Raw genomic sequence first — 17,924 nt, 5'->3', positions numbered from 1 at the left:
CACTTCAAATACCTCAAACAAGAAAGATAAGGCTCACACACCCCAGAGCCATACAATATAAAGAAACCCAGCTATGTTTCAGTATCTCACACACCCCAAAGCCATTCACTCTACATTCAGTTATGTCTCATACTGAAAAATTTAAACTCCCAAGTTCTCTTGCATTATTATCTTGACAACAAGCAAAACTCACTTCTTATATTTCTCAGTCATGGAAACCATCCTAAGGCATTAGCAAAGCACACTGCTCAAAGGCTACAAAATACACAAAAATCACAAAATGAGTACAAAAATTCGACACTTGATTATGCACTTTCTCAGTTGCTGCACAAAAGGGAGACATCTGAACTAAGTACTAAGTCCTAGCTCCATTCTTGTTAAAAGCTCTAAGAAATCATAACATCTCAAGTTCATAATTAACTCATCCCTAAAATTCAGATACTATGAACCAGATATTTTTAAAGAAGTCAGTATAAAAATTAACTTATATTTACCCAATTTGGATAAATGATATTGACATACATTAAGAGTCTATTTTTAAATTAAATAAAAATCATTTATACTCATAAAATTAATATATTTGATATGTTGATTTAAAGCCAGGTAAGGGCTGAGAGATTTCTCACCAGGTAAGGGTTCCTGTCCTCACACTTAACTGAGTCTCAACTACGGACTCACGCAGTAGGAGAAGACTGACTCTCACCTGTCCTCCACGTGGGCAGCATGAGCCACTCCCCTCAAACAGAGAGAAAACTGAAGCACTATGCTTTAAGTTAAGACATTTTCTAAAGGCGATTAGTAATGGTACCAACTGCAATGGCTCCATAGTAAGGAATGGAGACCTTTGCAAACATACACAGATCATTAGAACAACTTTCCTTCAGCTACGCAGAGAATAAGAGCATCCTTCTGACCTCTGCCATAGCTAAAGGCAGATATAAACATAAGCAAAGTTTGTCAGCTGGGATAGAACAGCAGGGCCACTGTTAATTAGCATGTTATTAAAGTTTTGGGAAACTATACATTCCTAGTGAAGTTCATCTACTAAGATACACTGGATGCAAATGATCACAACCTGTAAGCATGAATGTGTAACCTAAGGACAGTATTGCTTAGAGGAAAAGATTATGAGCAAATAATATCTTTGTTTTTACTTACATCTTCACTACTAGTAAAGGTAATATTTTACCTTATATGGGAAAAAGAAAATTATCAAAATTTGAATATATAGGGATCTTGGGAGAAGTCTCAGATGGTAAAGTAGTTGACACATAACCATAAGGACCTGGCATGGGATACAAAAACCCAAGGGAACAAAGAGGATGTGGCAGTGCATTTAAGTAATCCCAGAGCTGGGTGTGGCACTGCATCTAAGTAATCCCAGAGCTGGGTGTGGCAGTGCATTTAAGTAATCCCAGAGCTGGGTGTGGCACTGCATTTAAGTAGTCCCAGAGCTGGGTGTGGCACTGCATCTATGTAATCCCAGTGCTGGTGAGGAGATGATGGGCCAATCCTTAGACCTCTCTGACCAGCCAATCCAGCTGAGTCTGTAAACTCCAAGTTCAATGAAATATTACTCTTAAAAATTAACAAGTGCCAAAATTGTGAAGTCAAAGGAGAAGGAATCAGTAGTAGCATTTTATTTCGCTTTTAAAATGGGATTTCACCCAGCATCCACAATATGTAGTTCACAAGTCCCTGTAACTCTAGTACCAAGGATATCTGAAATTTCTGCAGGTACCTGCATTCAAATGTACACACATATACACACAATTAGAATAAAATGAACATATTTTAAAATAAACATATGAAAGAAGCCAGTTGGTAAAGAACTGGAAACCCTTCAAACCTGGACTCTATGCAAGAACAGGACAGGATGTACAAACATGGGGTAAGCAGGTGCTATAGAGATGGCTTTAGCTTCCTGAACCTTTGGTCCAGTGCTTTCAGCATTTGCATTCACCCAGCTTCCTAGTAAGCTGTCTCGATTTCTATCTATTATTATCTATTCAATGAGTACGGTCCAAATTCTGAAATGTGCTTATAGAAACAGAGTACAACCTTAAAAAGGTAGGCACAAAATCTCCCTTCCTTAAACAAAGGATGCAGTCTATGACTATTTCCTCAGTCTCCCGCACTTGGGAACTGTGAACAGGCTCCAGCAGAGAAGGGAGGTGTAGGAAACCTCTCCCCTTCTGACTGTTTTGTCTGCAGCTTCAGTGGCTAGGACTGGGGGTGTGTATAGAACCTCTCCTCTGTACTACAGGGTATGAAATGAATTTGTTGGGGCAAAAAAACTGCATACAGCAGCAATGGTTGCCAATTCCAGACTTAAGATTGGCAAGCAGTTGCCACTGAGGATCTACATTAAGTCTGTGAGAAGCACACATTTTGCTTGAAATTTTATGCTCTGGCTGTAAAGATGTCAATGTTCTTATAGAACTGTTCACTGATCACAGTTGAAGACAAGGAAAGATGGCAAAATCCAAGTGATTACCCAAATCTGTTGAGTTCTCAAAGCACTACCATAACCCTGGTATTTCCCACATCACTGGCATTTGTTCCTGCTCAATCTTCCTTCCAGTTTCTCAGACACCTGCCAGCAGCTCCAACGTTAGCTGCCACTGCACGTCCAACCCTGCCGCCCATAGCGTCCTCCTGCTCACTGTCCTAGTTAGCTTGGTCCACTGCTTTTTACCACTGCGGTTTACTTCTGCTTTTACTCTAACTGCACTCAGCTCCTCCCTGTCCATTTGCTGTAAGCAATGCTACTTTCCAAGGTATGGAAATAATTCCCTGGGTTACAAAGATGCTCCTAAAGCATGAGGGCAGAGGAAAGCACCATCCATTTCAATTTTTAACCTGAATGGTGACTCAATACACCAAAGGCCTGAGACATTCATAAAAGGAGATCTCATCTCTGAAGTTAACAGGTTACCAGTACAGTAAAATAGTTAGTCCATTAGTGTACACTGCAGTACTCCCAATGAGACGGACCTAATTCTACAGTGGTAAAACATAGCACCGGAAATGCTCATAGCAGGGAACTTAGTTCTAGACCAGAGACAGTACAGGCTGTTGCCTGAAACCTCTGCGAGGGAAAGGCAAGCATAGGCTAGTGTTTCCGGTGCTTCTGAGGCCATGCTCAGACAGGCCCAATGAACCAAGGCTCACATGACAGAGAGAAGGACATTCTAATCTTTTGGGAGCCAAGAAGACCCAAGGATTTCCCAGAGGCATTGATGAAAAGACAAAAGGAACAAAAGTTTTGTATCCTTAACTAGGGACAGATGTGGCAAGGTCTGTTCTGGAGCGAGGGCCAGGGCCTCAAAGTTTTGGTTCCTGGGAAGCTGGCTTTCCCCCCCGTGAAGGGCTATGGTTTAAAGTCCTAAGGCAGCTCTGTCTAAAGTATGTTGCATTCTCTTGCCAACAATGACTTAGCTCTCTGCTGATCTTGGCTCATTTCCCTACTGCAAACAACATAGAAGATTGTGTATTTCTTAATAAGCTTGCTTGTGAGAAGCCATGAGTTATGAGTTACCAGCTTTCCTCAGCCCCAGTCCTCCCCTCAGGAACTTGTCATACAAGAAGGACTTGTTGGCTGGTCCAGGGCACTAACCCATCTGAGAGCAGAAGGAACTGAGCCTTGGTATGGCCACCTTACATTAAAGAATAGGGAGTTTCTAATGAAATAGACTGGCAGAAAATCAAAAGGCAGCCTGAAAGATCACCTAAGACTTCCTTCTGAAGATAGACACACACTTACATGTTGTTGATGCAGCTGTGCTAGGTGTGTTCACAACTGTGTCCATGCGGCTGCTTGTACGCCATTCTATGTTAAGACAGAATGGAGTAAAACAGAATCTGACCTTGAGTTCCCTCAAATAACTGATAAAACCTTTGGGTGCTCTGATTCTTTTTAAATAATTTTTTGTTTATGCTATTGTTATTTTTATTTTTAATCCTTTTCTTTTTGGCATGCCTAATTTAACAATGTGTATGTGTATATTGTGTGGATTCTACTTACTGGGAGACATACTAGTAGGCCTAGTAAGTACATATTTATTACCTTAAATACTATTATTTCCTTAAAATGTATTGAAATGGTATTTAGGACTCTATTAAATGTTTCAAAAACCGTTAAAATGCAACTTGTTTATAGACAATAACATTCAAAGGAGGCATTAAAGCATTGTTAAACTAACAAATTGTACACTAGATACATGGGCTTCGTTAATGATTTTCTTCTAAAAAAGGTTCTGGAAGAAATAATCTGTTTTTTAATCAAAGGTAAGAGGAAAATTACATAAAATGCTTTATGTTAGCCTGGAGATGCTCAGTGGGTAATGTACTTATCATCCAAGGATGACAACTTGACTCTGGATCTTCAGGACCCAAATAAGTACACAGTAGCATCTGCAGTCCTCACTCTTCCAGAGACTGGAGTCAGGAACAGGAGGATCCCTCCCAGCCATTGGCAGGCTAGACTAGCAAGTGCAGCTTTGAATAACAAGAGTCCCACTTCAAAAATGGTAGAAGGCTAGGAACAATGCCCTAGAGCGTCCTCTGACCACACTAACAGCACATACTCACATGGGCATACATGTATGTGTCCAAACGCACCTACATACTCACATGTGCATGCATATACATGCACAAACACACCCAATCACATGTGCATGCATGTATGTGCACAAACACACCCACATACTCACATGTATGTGCACAAAAACAGCCACACATGTACATATTTACCTCTAAGTACTATACACTTAAATCATCTTATTAGACTAATTATAATACATTTCTTCTTCAGGACTTTCTTAATACTTAAGTATTACATATATTTAAAAAATCTACGATGCATGTTAAATGATGAATGGATATGTCTATAAAAGTTTTAAATTTGGGGCTCATAATGAAAATTAAAGTAGATAAAACTCCAATAAATAGTAAAATTCTAAATCTATGTTTTCACTCAATAAAAATAGCTATGTTATTAAGTTTGAAATATTAATATATCTTATGCTCGCACTTACACATTCATAGAATCAAATGTTTGAAGTAAGAAGAATCTGAAGTATTATAATGATATATAGTATTCCACATGTAGCTGGACCCTAAATTACAAAAATAGGATTAAAAACTAAACATATAATGTCTTCAACTGCACATGCATAAAGATAACTGAGTACTTCTAAAAGTCTAGAAAGATATAACAAATGGTTAAATGACTGCCCCTAGGGAGACAGGTATACTTTTATACCATAAAGCTCTTATTATCTAAAAAGCTAGGTATTTATTTACCACTTGTATAGTTTCTTAAAATAGAAATCAAAATTTGAATGTCTAACCAAAATATATCATATAGAGAGTTCATATGGCCATCCAGTCTCAAACTCCTGTCAAAGCTATGAGGATGATATTAAACCGGGATTAGATGATGTAAATTTCAACACAGAACTCTTTCAAGATGGAGCAGGTTATGCTCCCTTGTCCTTGTCACAGTCTCCTGAAACAACGCTTTACTAAGTCTGATCCTTAAGCCTGGCCTTCACTAGCTGCTTTGCCTAACACACTGTTCGAAACCATCTCCTGTGCACGTGTGTGCTCTGAGGCACTACTGGAGATCAACTGAACTTCCACATTTATATGTGTCACCATAGGAAAATTGGTAAGAAACATTTGAAAAAAAAAACCTGTTAAATGAGGAATATGACTGTATAAGAAGAACTATATAAGAAGTAACTACTGCTTATACTTATTGCAACTATAGTGCTTCGTCACCTAATCCAAAGAAGATGTGAAGAGGCAGGGTGCCGCTCACACTTTGTTTTTAATAAAAAGATATTAAGTTCTTCCAGTGCCCTTCAGATAAGAAGCGGGACATGTAAAATACAATTAAGGACACTACTCCTATGTTTTATGTATTGCCTGAAGAATACCAAGTGTTCATTTCGTGATTCTGTTTTCCTCTTTGTATTTACAGTCTAGAATTAGAGTACCTTGCCAAAAAGAATTATGATATTATGTAATTTCTGCAACATCCAAGGTGATTCAAACAAGTTTAATGTTCCTAATATTTTTTAAAATATATTTTACCCTTTTATTAGTAGATAAGTGTTTTTTGCCACATTTATGTATGTGGTTCACGAGCACGCATGGTGAATCAACAATCATAAATGGGTGTAGGATCCCCTGAAACTGGAATTACAGGTGGTTGTGAGTCCTTGCTCCTCTGCAAGAGCAACAAGTTCTCTGACCTACTGAGCCATCTTGCCTGCCCCGTTCCTTTTAAATTACAATCATTAAAAAAAGGTGTGGGGGGGGGGGGTATTTACAAGTCTAACATACTAAATGTGCTCCTGATTAGTACATTCACTGCAGTAATCTTAGTACCAACATAGTCTGAAATACAATGGTACTTAATAAATAGTTATTAACTAAATGAAGTCATATTCCTCTAATGTCTTCACTTTGCCAAAGTTATTTAGTGTGGCTGCAGTAAATGGAGTGATTTGAGACAGATGAACTCAAGTGTGACTCACATAATGTGACCACAGAGTAACTCAACTTGCTCAGTTATGGTCTATAATGTTTTTCTGTTCTTATAAAGATGGGTATGAATGAGACCACAAGTGAATAATTAAAAATAATATGAGAAAGCACTAGATTATGGATGTAGCTTTTTTTGCCAGTTCTTTTTTAGTTTTAATTGTAGGATATGCTGTGAAGTTGCTGCTTTCTAATAAAAACAAGATTTTCAAAACTCACCATGTTCAAAACTCATTATTATATTCAACACCTGTCCATGGGCAGGTTGTCATTATTCACAATGAATTACATCAATAAATTCATAAACAATAATAAATTAATATATTTTTATTTTTCATTAATAACTTTATTTTTTCACTTTATATCACAGTATCAGCCCCCTCTCCACCCAGTAGCAGAAGTGGAGGAGGAACAGGGTGAGGGGTACTGGATGTAGCCTTTTTAATTGAATTGTTTTATAGAGGATAGCACTAAACCTGGACATAGATGATTTCTTAAGAAAAATTCAGGACCACTATTCCACACATGAAATTTAAATTTCATATTTATAAGATTTAAATTAATCTCTTATCCCAGCACTAAGTGAATTATATACAAGAGAAAACCCATTCTATAGCATTCTGTCTTCATAATTAAGATTTATTATTTCTCTTGTTAGCATATTAATCTTACCAATATTACACAGGATGTTTAACCCAAAAATTAGTAGCACTAATTTAACATTTTCCCAGTTTATTTTATATAACAGGAATAGAAGTCTTCAACATTAAATAAAATCACAATAAGCAATGAATTATTAAAAGAGCTTCATTTGCAACATTTACTAACCATAAATAAAAATATTTATAATCAAAATGATATTAGACATACTTCTGAATGAGAGCATAGAGTTTGTATATGTATCGTAAAAATGTCACGGTGACATAAATTTATCTTTTTCAGAAATAATACATTTAAATGGAGAAACAGTTTTTATTTCAGTTCAACTTCTTCCTGGTAATCCCCATATCACAAAGATTCTACAAACTCCCAATAGTACCAGGGACTAGTGATTGCTTAAGCCTGTAACACATGGGCCTTTGGAGAGCATTAAAGATCCTAACTGTATCACTAGGTAATGAATGCTAGTCAATTTTTCCCCATCCAGTGACAATTAATTTTAGAATATTAGCTATATAAAGGGAATATGACGTTAATTAATTTCTCCATTTTCTGCTTAGTTTTTTTCTGGATGACCCATGTGTGGGTGAGAGTGGAGTACAGAGTCATCTACTATACCTGTGTGAGTGTCGCTATGTGATGTTAGCTGTAGTAGTAATTCTTATGTGAACCTACATGCTCTTTTGTTTGGTGCATAAATGTTTGAGTATGTAGTATCCTTTCCTATCTCTTCTGATTAGTTTTCTCAGATATTAAAATACCTATAGCCTGCTTGCTTCTTGGGTCTGTTTGCTTGGAATACAATTTTGCATCCTTTCACTCTGAGGTGCTTTGTATCCTTGATAGTCAGGTATGCTTCTTGAATGCAGCAAAGGATATATACTGTTTTCTAATCCAATTTGTTAGTGTGTGTTTTTTATTGGGAAATTGAGACCATTAATATTGATGAGTTATCAATAAGCAGCACTTAATGATTCCTATTATTTTCTTGTGATGGTGTGGGTTTTGCTCCCCCCTTTTAATTTGCTGCTCTGAGATTACTTATTCCTTGTTTATTCTGGGTACAGTTGACCTTTTCAGACTGAAGTCTTCCTTCTAATGTGTTCTGTATAACTTGGCTGGTAGGTAGATACCACTTACATTCGGTTTTATTGTGAAATCTTTTTCTTTCTCCCTCTATTATGTTTGATAGTTTTACAGTGCAGTCTGGCACCTGTAGACTTTGAATTTGAAGAACATCTGTCCAGACCCTGCTTACTTGCAGTGTCTCCATTGAGAAGTCTGGTGTTACTCTAATGAGTCTGCCTATATATGTTACTTGGTCTTTTCCCTTCCAGTCTTCAGTATTCTTTCTTATTCTGTATGTTTAGTGGTTTTATTATGATGTATCATGTAGCATTTGTGGTTCTCTCAATTCAGTGTTCTCTATACTTCTTGTACCTTCATGAGTGAATACCCTTCTATGGGTCATGAATTTTTTTTTCCTATGACTTTCTTGAAAATATTTTCTGTGTCTTTGACCTGAGTTTCTTCTCCTTCCTCTATTCCTATTATTTAAGTATTTGATCTTTTTTGAGTGTCCCCAGTTTCTTAGATGTTTTATACTTGGATGTTATTAGATTTCACGGTTTCTTTGTCTGAAATATACATTTCTTCTATCTTGTCTTCAACATCTGAGATTCTCTGTTCCATACCTTGAACTGCATTGAGGAGATTTATCACCAAGGTCTGCATTTGACTTCCTAAGTTTTTCATTCCAGTCTTATTTCCACTTGGATTTTCTTTATTTCATCCTATTTTTTAATCATATCTATTTTTATTATTTCATTCACTGTTTATATTTTCACAGACATCATTAAAGAATTTTTTCATATCCTCTCTAAGGTCCTTGCAATATTCTTAATTGCTATTTTAAAGTTCTTGTCTTGTGCTTCAGCTATATGACCTTTTTCAGGGCCTGCTGTAGGAGAGTTACTGGATTCTGGGGGAGACAATTGTCTTGGCTGCTGTTTATGGTTTTGCACTGGTGTCTACACATCTGGGCTTGGGAAATTAAGGTGATTCTAGGTGTTGATATCTGGCCCTGTTTTGTTGGGTTGTTCTGTCCCTTGGTTTCTGTTGCCCTCTCTGAATTGAATTTTAGGAAAGTGTGGTCCCTGAGGGTTTCCTAGTAGTGAGCACTTCAGCAGGTCAGTGGGTAGCAGGAAATAGAGGTGGGCTAGGAGAAATGGCTGAGAGGGGATATGGAAAGAGCTAAGGACATCCTATCTACACAAAGAGTCGAGGTCCCCAAAGAGCTGGGGTACAGTCGAAGAAGTAGGTTAAAAAAAGACACAGAAAAATGTGGAGAGATGGATATGAAGGGGGGTTCCGGGACATTACCAAGAGTTCAACTCTCCAGTGAATGAAGCTGAGGTGGGAGGAGGGACACCTGCAAGCAGGTTAGTACAGGATTGAGGATGACAATGGAAAGATTTTAATAGAGGGCGGGAAGATAGTGAGAAATGCCTACTTGTGTGCCACCAAGGTATGTTCACTGGGTCCAAGGTAAAAAGTCTTTATAGGTATTAGGGACCAAGACACAAAGGAATTGGGGTGGACATAAAAAGAGGACTGAAATTGTCCACAAGAAGAAAAAAATTAGTGTCATACTAAAGTTCTCCTGATAAAACTTAAAAGATTTAAAAGTTAGGGATTGTAAGATCTCTCAGCAAATGAAAACACTTGCCTGCAAGCCTGATGTAACATGAATTTAATCTGTGGATCCATGCGTTGGAAGGAAAGAACAGAGTCCTGCAAGGAGTCCTCTGATCTCCATACTCATGCCATTTCAGACATATGTGTGTTCAAACACATGTACATGCACACTAATAATTAAATTATTAAAGTTTAAGAAGATAGAAATACCAGTACTGATTTAAAAATTATACAATATACACATATCAAATTATTATACTATACTTCATTAAATATATAAATTAAGAATATTTTAAAGGAAGATATTAAAATATAAATTAGGTATACATCTAAAATTATAGAACTAGAATACTAAACTAGGAGCTTATCAAGTTCAAATTCATTATACTTACTCAAAACTACATTTTGACTTAAATTTTCTCATGTCCATTCTAAGCATACCATAGCATACATATTTTAAACTGTAAGAGTGTTTTGTTTTTACTTTTATATAATATAAAACTAAAAGAATGTGATTTTGTCAGAGGGGTTAGAAGACACCAAGAGAGCATGTTCCTCTGAATCAACCGAATAAGAAGCATATGGCGCACAGCAGCAAGCACAAGGCCTGCATAAATCTATAGCAGACCCTCTATGCATATATATATATGTATATATATATGTCTGTTTGTTTGTTTGTTTGTTTGTTTATTTATTTATTTATTTCTCTTCTGGGTCTCCTGACTGTGAAAACGACTGAGCCTCTGACTTTTGCCTGCACCTGGGATTCTTTTCCTCCTGTTGAGCTATCATGCCCAACATCAATATGAAAGGTTTTGCTTCATCTTACTATATTTTATTTTGTTATATTTGGTTGTTATTTCTCAGAAGCCTGTTCTTGTCTAATAAGAGACAAAAATGGAGTGGATCTGGAGGGGATGGTAGGTGAAGAGGAACTGGGAGGGTAGAGGGAGGGGAAACTATAATCAGGATATATTGTATGAGAAAAGGATCTATTTTTAATAAAAGGATAAAAAGAGAATGTGACTCTGATGAACATTAAGCTTATTAAAATATGCATTAAAATTCAATTATAGGAGTTTCATGGGGACAAAAACTGAAAATAAAAGCAGAAGACTAGACAATGGATATTTTAAGTATACAATGTAAAGTGCTATGAATGAAACTGGGCTATTTCTGTGCTTCAAATACGAACATAAATCAGCCTTTAACTCATTAGTTGTCCATGCTTCTCTAAGTAACTCTAGACCCAGACTTCTCTGTAAGTAACTTCAATAAAATCCCTAGTTCATCAAGCTGTAGGCTGGTGGAGCTGTTTCTTTGCTCCATCATTGTTTCTGCCTAAGGTAATGTATTATATTATTGTTGTTGTTGTTATGATTTATTATATTACTCTTAAAAAAGGTCAAACAACAGTGAGCCAATGTTAAGCAGAGCTGGAGGCTGTGAAGAGACATTTTGAGTCTAGATCCTAAGCACATGGGTTAAGAGAGGTTAGGACACTCATGCAAAAAACAATACATACCCAAACCCAAGAACTGTATGATTTTGGTGGTTCTAAAGCTATATTACCACACCAAACCCTCACTGAAGAATACTGCTCAGACACGTTAATTTGCAGGGTTAAAAACTTTAACTTTTAAACAACATTAAAGAAAGTTGTAAGGAGAGTCTATGAGGGGCATTGTTTAGACTTAGGAATGAGAGAAGAGGGCTAGAAACTCATCATCGACCACCATGAGGAAGCATCATTTGTTTGCTTTGACAAGATGTCTTTGGGAAAATCTATATTGTCTCCATGGTCAATTTGGGCTTAATCACTGGTAGCTAAGGGTTTGGCTTTATCAACCAAAAAAGCAGATCATACTCAGGATGAAACAAAGATGAAGAGTCTTATCTGTCTCTTCCAGTTTTAATTCCCATGTCACTATAATTTCCCTGTTTATCTTGGCTCAGATACAGACCCGGTAAATTTAGGCCAGAAATTGTGGTCAACAGGAGTTGGAGGAACCAACAGAAGCAATGAAAAGTGGTCAGAAAAAGAGCTAGTCCTACCAACAGCAGTAGGGCTGTGCCAGCAAAGAAGGAGAATGCAGATGATGACATAATAATCCCAGACTAAGTTCGAGATTAGGAACGGGAGGATGCTTCTTTGAGGCATCAAAATCATCACTCCAAATTATAAGACACTGACGAGATGAGGCCATCAGGAAAGACTTCACAACAAATACGGATCACAGGCAGACTTTTGATTCTCAAAGTGCAGGCCATGAAACTATATTCTAAAAAGAACAGCCCCCCTTTTGCTATGAGACCAGTGTGCTCCCAAGAAACTGGAACTGCCCATGGAAACAAGCTGGGAAAGAGAAAAGGCTGAAGCTCTGTGCCAGAAGGGAATTTGTCTCCTAGAAAGATAGTCACATATGGCTGGTGACTGGTCTCAGGACCTTACAGAGAGAACGGAGCCAGTGGTGACAGGCTTGTCTAGAACTGCATGGGCAAGCACACCTCTATCCATCTACTTACAATTAAACCTCAGTCAAGACCCAGAACATGGGGCAGGTGGCATGAGATTTCTTTGCTCCTCTTCCCAGTGTGGTCACATTAAATAAATTCTTTCCTGCTTTTCACAATTAATTTGGCTGTTTAACTTTCAGGACAGGTGGCCAAGCCTGTCTGTTTAGTATACCCAGAACACAAGCTCTGCTCTAATGATGCCAGTAATATTAGCAAAGGCTTTGCCTGGAGCTTGCTAGTACTGCAGAATCTTGGGTCTTACCCAAGACCTGCTGAATCATAATCTATATTTTAAGAATACTCAGTCCTCTACGGGGGTAGTATTCCTATCTTACAAAAGAATCAGAGAAGAAGGGAAAAGGAAGGAGAAAGAATGTAAACAGCCAAGGGGCCAACAGCAAAGTAGACTTGTTTTTCCTCAGGGAGATCTAGCTGTGAACCAAGCAAACAGCTTACATACCAAGATTGACATGCCTTGATGAAAGTGTACTAAAGTTTAAAAGAACACTGCAGACTCATGCTAAGAGATCGGGTTCTATGGCCTTACCAAACCAACTCTACACAACCACCACCTTTTCTGTCTTGCAAGCCTTAAAAGTAACCCAACCAAGGCCCTAAAACCCTAGTCAGTATTCTTCCCTGATTCCCCTGACAGTCAAGCACTGAGTGTGATATTTTAAGGCAGAAAGGGTCTAAGCCCCTTGCTTTATGGAATAAATCCACATGTTACTCAAGAATGTAGAGCTAATGAAGGGGAACACCAATACCAAAACCAAGATCTCCAGGTTCACTTTTTTTGAGTTTGATGTAGTTTTTGTAAGTTTGTTCATTGTTTTAGACTCTTTATCCTGAACAAGAACATTAGTCTAGCTATCAATATACTCAGAACATCATGCTTATCAATATTAAACACTCTAGACAGAAAACAAACACAATTTGAATTTTGGTTAAAAAGCTGAAAAGGCAGATTTAGCTGACAGGACCCTGATATAGCTGTCTCTTGAGAGGCTATGCCAGTGCCTGGCAAATACAGAAGTGGATGCTCACAGTCATCCATTGGATGGAACACAGGGCGCCTAATGAAGGAGCTAGAGAAAGTACCCAAGGAGCTAAAAGGGTCTGCAACCCTATAGGAGTATCAACAATATGAACTAACCAGTACCCCTTAGAGCTGTGTCTCTAGCTGCATATGTAGCAGAGGATGGCCTAGTTGTCCATCAATGGGAGAAAAGGCCCTTGGGCTTGAGAAGATCATATGCCCCAGTACAGGGGAATGCCAGGGCCAGGAAGCCAGAGTGGGTGGGTTGGGGAGCAGGATGGGGGGCGGGGGAGGGGGCAGGGTATGGGGGACTTTCAGGATAGTATTTGAAATGTAAATGAAGAAAATATCTAATAAAAAAATAATCAAACTATAAAACACAAAATAATAAAAAAATATTTCTTATTTTAAAAAAGCTGGAAAGGCAAAGAATAATATAATAATACCATCACTGTCAGTGCTTCAGGGACAAAGACATGGCTAATGTGATCATCGGTAGCCTGAGGAGTTCACTCCCTCTTCAGTGACCTTTACTAAGGCAAAACTGTTTGTTCACTATGGAAAAGAATGTCAGGGCAAGCCAATAGGACGCAGAGTTGGAACTTATTAATGATCTTTACATAGACCTTAAGCATGGAAGTTAACTGAAAGAGGAATAGGTTAAAGCACAGTCAAGTGTAGACGTGGACTTATACAAGGCAGATCACTCATACATGTGTTTACAATGAGCACACGTAGAATTCTGGTGGCTAACTCCTGCTTCTTCTTCTTCTTTTTTTTTTTTTTTTTTTTTTTTAATTGCCCAAAGAGTGTATTTTAAAGGCAAACTTTAAAGATTAAAAGGTTCTGAGGGTGTTGCCAGAACTGATGGATGAGAGAGCCGGGTCAAGATCCATCAGTCTGGGCAGAGGAGTCACATATAGCTTTAGCAATCTGAGAAGAGTGTTACAGCTAAAAGGTCACAAGTCATTCTGGTTCTACGTGCACACAGATGGCTTTCAAAATCTGAGATCACTGCTAAACCTTAAAGGTCATAAGTCAGTCTGGCCCTGAGCAAACATGGAGAGGTCTAGAAAGACAGTTTCCGTGGGCAGTTTTCCTCTCTGAGGTGTTTGAACATTCTTGGTTCTGTGACTCCTTCAACGGGACACTTAAGCTGGATCCAGGCCTCCGTTTTTGTCCCATGTCCCTTGATTTTCCATTATTTTTATCCAGCCTTATTGCAATTAGTATCATACTAAAGATAAATAACATTGGTTGAGCATTTACCATAAGTAAAATATTGCATTAAGAGCTTTGTAATTTTGGTTTCATTTAATCCTTTTATAATCCTAATAACTAGATACTATTATTTCCATTTTAGAGACTGACAGTGAAGGTTTGGGGAATTTTTCAAAGTCCTACTGCTAGCAGGTGGAACAGCTACAACTTAAACATTGGAACATGGCTTATTCCTCTGTTTTCAGTAAAAGATAAATGAAGATGAATAAAGCCACCATTTCTGTCTTCTGAAAGTGTCCTATTTGTAATTATAAAAATAATCAAATCATAATGCAAGAAACTTTTTTTTTTCTGTTAAAGACTAGCCTTTCAACCTTTCACAAATTTCGTAAACTTCTCTACCTTACATTACCCTCACCTGCATGCCTGCTGCATAGCCCTGGGCACTTCTGACGCGTCACTCTCAAACCCTTCCCCTTCATGCCAGTATACATGAACAGAGACACAGTGACAGCTGCATCGGAATAAAAACTGAGGGCACTTCCCATCCCAGTGTGCCTGCTGCTCGGGTGTGAATGAAAGAGCTTCATTTACCAAAAACAAAAACAAAAACAAAAAATACAATAAAACAAAAAGAAACAAATAAACAACAACAACAACAAACCCAATAGCTTGCTAGGTTACTTTTGTTCTGTGACTGCGTTTCTTTTAACACTAGAAATTTTATTTTCTAACACCAGCCAGTAATATATAGCCTGCTTCCAGGGCAGCACTGCTCTTACAATTATCCTCAAAGTAGTAAAGTATTTTCTCAACCGATTCTGGTCTTACAAGTTGTTTTTGCTCCCATTTTACTTGACGGGCCTCACCTTTACTGAGATTTTAATTCATGTCATTTCCATTTCAGAAAAATTAAGGAACAACATACAAAAATAAGAGCTGCCTTTCAGAAGTTAAATATAAAAGGATTCTAAAGTCAGATTTGAAGAAGTCTAACATGAACACCCCCACACCGCTCTTCTCTCTCCACGTAGCATTTACTTAGCACTGTGCCTGAGGCTTTTCCAGAAGCAGAGCTCACGTAATAGCACGTTTCAGGATGAGGTGAGGTGAGGTGCACCTGTGTAGATCACAAGATTTAGGGTGCTAATTTTCCCCACTTCACTGAAGAGTATCATTTCATTTCCTTCAATAAAGGAGTCCTTATATTAAAATGTCATGTGCAAATTCCTTGTTATTTTATGGAAAGTCTGCACTAAGCCAGACAAGGCCTATCAAATAGTTCTGGCCTCTTTATGAAACAAAAATGCTACTAGTGTCTTAAGTTTTGATAACAATGTTAATAACTAATCTAAGGATTCTTGTACTTTCCTTTTTAGGGAAACAAAACAAAACATACATGATTGTTTAACATTTTAAGCAAGGGATAAAAGACATGACAGCCATACAGTTTGGCCTCGGTGGTGTTATCAATATATTTACTTTGTATTTTTCTGTCATTGGGAGGGCATTGTGTGTATGATATATGTGTTCATGTGGGTTGGTAGGTGAGTTTTAATGACTGCACATGCATATGTACCAGCACATGTGTGGGAGGCCAGAGATGGATAGTGTAGACAGATACTGTCTCTATCAACTACTCTCTGTCAAGTTCCAGACAGGGTTGCTCACTGAACACGGACTTCGTGGATTCAGCTACGATGGCTAGCAGTGAGCTCCAGGGTTCCAGGTGTCTCCTACTGATCAGCACTGGTGTCACAGGGACACAGCACTGACTTCAGCTTTTATGTGGGTACTAGGGACCTTTGTAAATCACACACTTTATTCAGTGACACATCCCATAACCCCTATATGTCTTTTTTTAAACCTGACTTTTGAACCTTTTTTGAACATCACTAGTGGGAAAAATATACTTTTACTTAGGATACATTTTCCTACTCGAACCTAAAAAAAACAAAAAACAAAAACTAAACTCAGCAAATAAAAAGGTTACAAGATTATGTATACATTATTGATACAAAATGTGTAAGGGCTCTATGCCCTAAGCCTAAAGGATTTCACAGCCTAGTAACCATGAAGCTCATTACCTAAAAACAATGTAATGACAACAAATATAACAGGATCATGGAAACAAGTCAAAACTGAAACCAGGGTGTGGAGAACATTTTACCAAGACATATGGGAAGCAAACCATTGGAACAGAAGAAAAGATTATGGTGTGTACCAAACTAACAGAGGAAGGCAATTTAATACACAAGGAACCTCATGATAAAGGGGCAGAAGCCAAAGGAGAAAATACTGGGAACACATCTGGAAGTCTAAGACCTGAAAACACTAAGCATCAGGTTACAAGTTCACATTTTGTCCTTTAACTAATAGAGAGCCAGTGTGCTGAATGAGAAAAAGAGAAAAAAACTGTTGGGCTGGTGAGAAGGTCCAGAGTTCAAATCCCAGCAACCACATGGTGGCTCACAACCATCCTTAACAAGATCTGACTCCCTCTTCTGGTGTGTCTGAAGACAGCTACAGTGTACTTACATATAATAATAAATAAATCTTTTTTTTAAAAAAAGAGAGAAAACTGTTGGCAGTAAAAGATGACAAGAAAAACTGAGTCCTCGAAATAAACGCCCATTTTTGATCGGAATAATCTTGAATTAAGATAATGACATCATAGAAGCAAAGAAAAGGGAAAAGCTTAGAAAAATACTTAAAAAGTAAAGAGAAGGAGGAGGAGAGGAAGAGGAAAAGGAAGAGGAAGGAGAGAAGAAGAAGAAAGAGAAGGAGAAGGAGGAGGAGGAGGAGGAGGAGGAGGAGGAGGAGGAGGAGGAGGAGACGACTTACGGGATCATAGTTTCTAACAGCTTAGAGGGTAGATATCTGCCCAGCTCTAGTGCTGACTAAGGCTTATTATAAATACAAAGGTTGTGCCTTTTATCTGGGAACTGAATGATCAAAGGTGGGGTAAAAACCCTGGATTGAGATTAAATAATTACTACAACACAGAATGGTTTGCTGAAAAAATTCTAAGCTTTAAATCACGTTTTATTCTTTGAAATTATATTGACTAACCTCACATTTGCTAGGAGTTTTTATAACTCTGCAGTCATTCAATGTAGTCTCCCCTCCCCCAGTCTGAAACCTGCTTGCTCAGGGGTGGAGCTTCCTGCTCATTCGTTCTGCCACGCCCACTGCTGGAACCTGCGGAGCCACACACACACGTGCACCTTTCTAC

At 38.0% G+C, this 17,924-nt stretch overlaps 1 protein-coding gene across 10 annotated transcripts in view; it reads right to left on the bottom strand.

Moving 5' to 3' along the window:
- Phkb (phosphorylase kinase beta) overlaps nucleotides 1-17,924 on the bottom strand; it is a 223,399-nt gene that overhangs the window by 188,980 nt on the left and 16,495 nt on the right. The window contains exon 4 of one of the 10 annotated variants that reach the window (NM_001364411.1): nucleotides 194-255. The exons of the other annotated variants lie outside the window; for them this stretch is intronic. The gene's annotated coding sequence lies outside the window, so the exon portion shown is untranslated. The remainder of the gene's footprint in view (nucleotides 1-193; nucleotides 256-17,924) is intronic. 10 annotated transcript variants of the gene reach the window in all.

This window comes from Mus musculus, chromosome 8, assembly GCF_000001635.26.
Source record: "Mus musculus strain C57BL/6J chromosome 8, GRCm38.p6 C57BL/6J".
Taxonomy (NCBI): domain Eukaryota; kingdom Metazoa; phylum Chordata; class Mammalia; order Rodentia; family Muridae; genus Mus; species Mus musculus.
The sequence above is the reverse complement of the archived record's forward strand: the minus strand, read 5'-3'. Positions and strand labels throughout refer to the sequence as shown.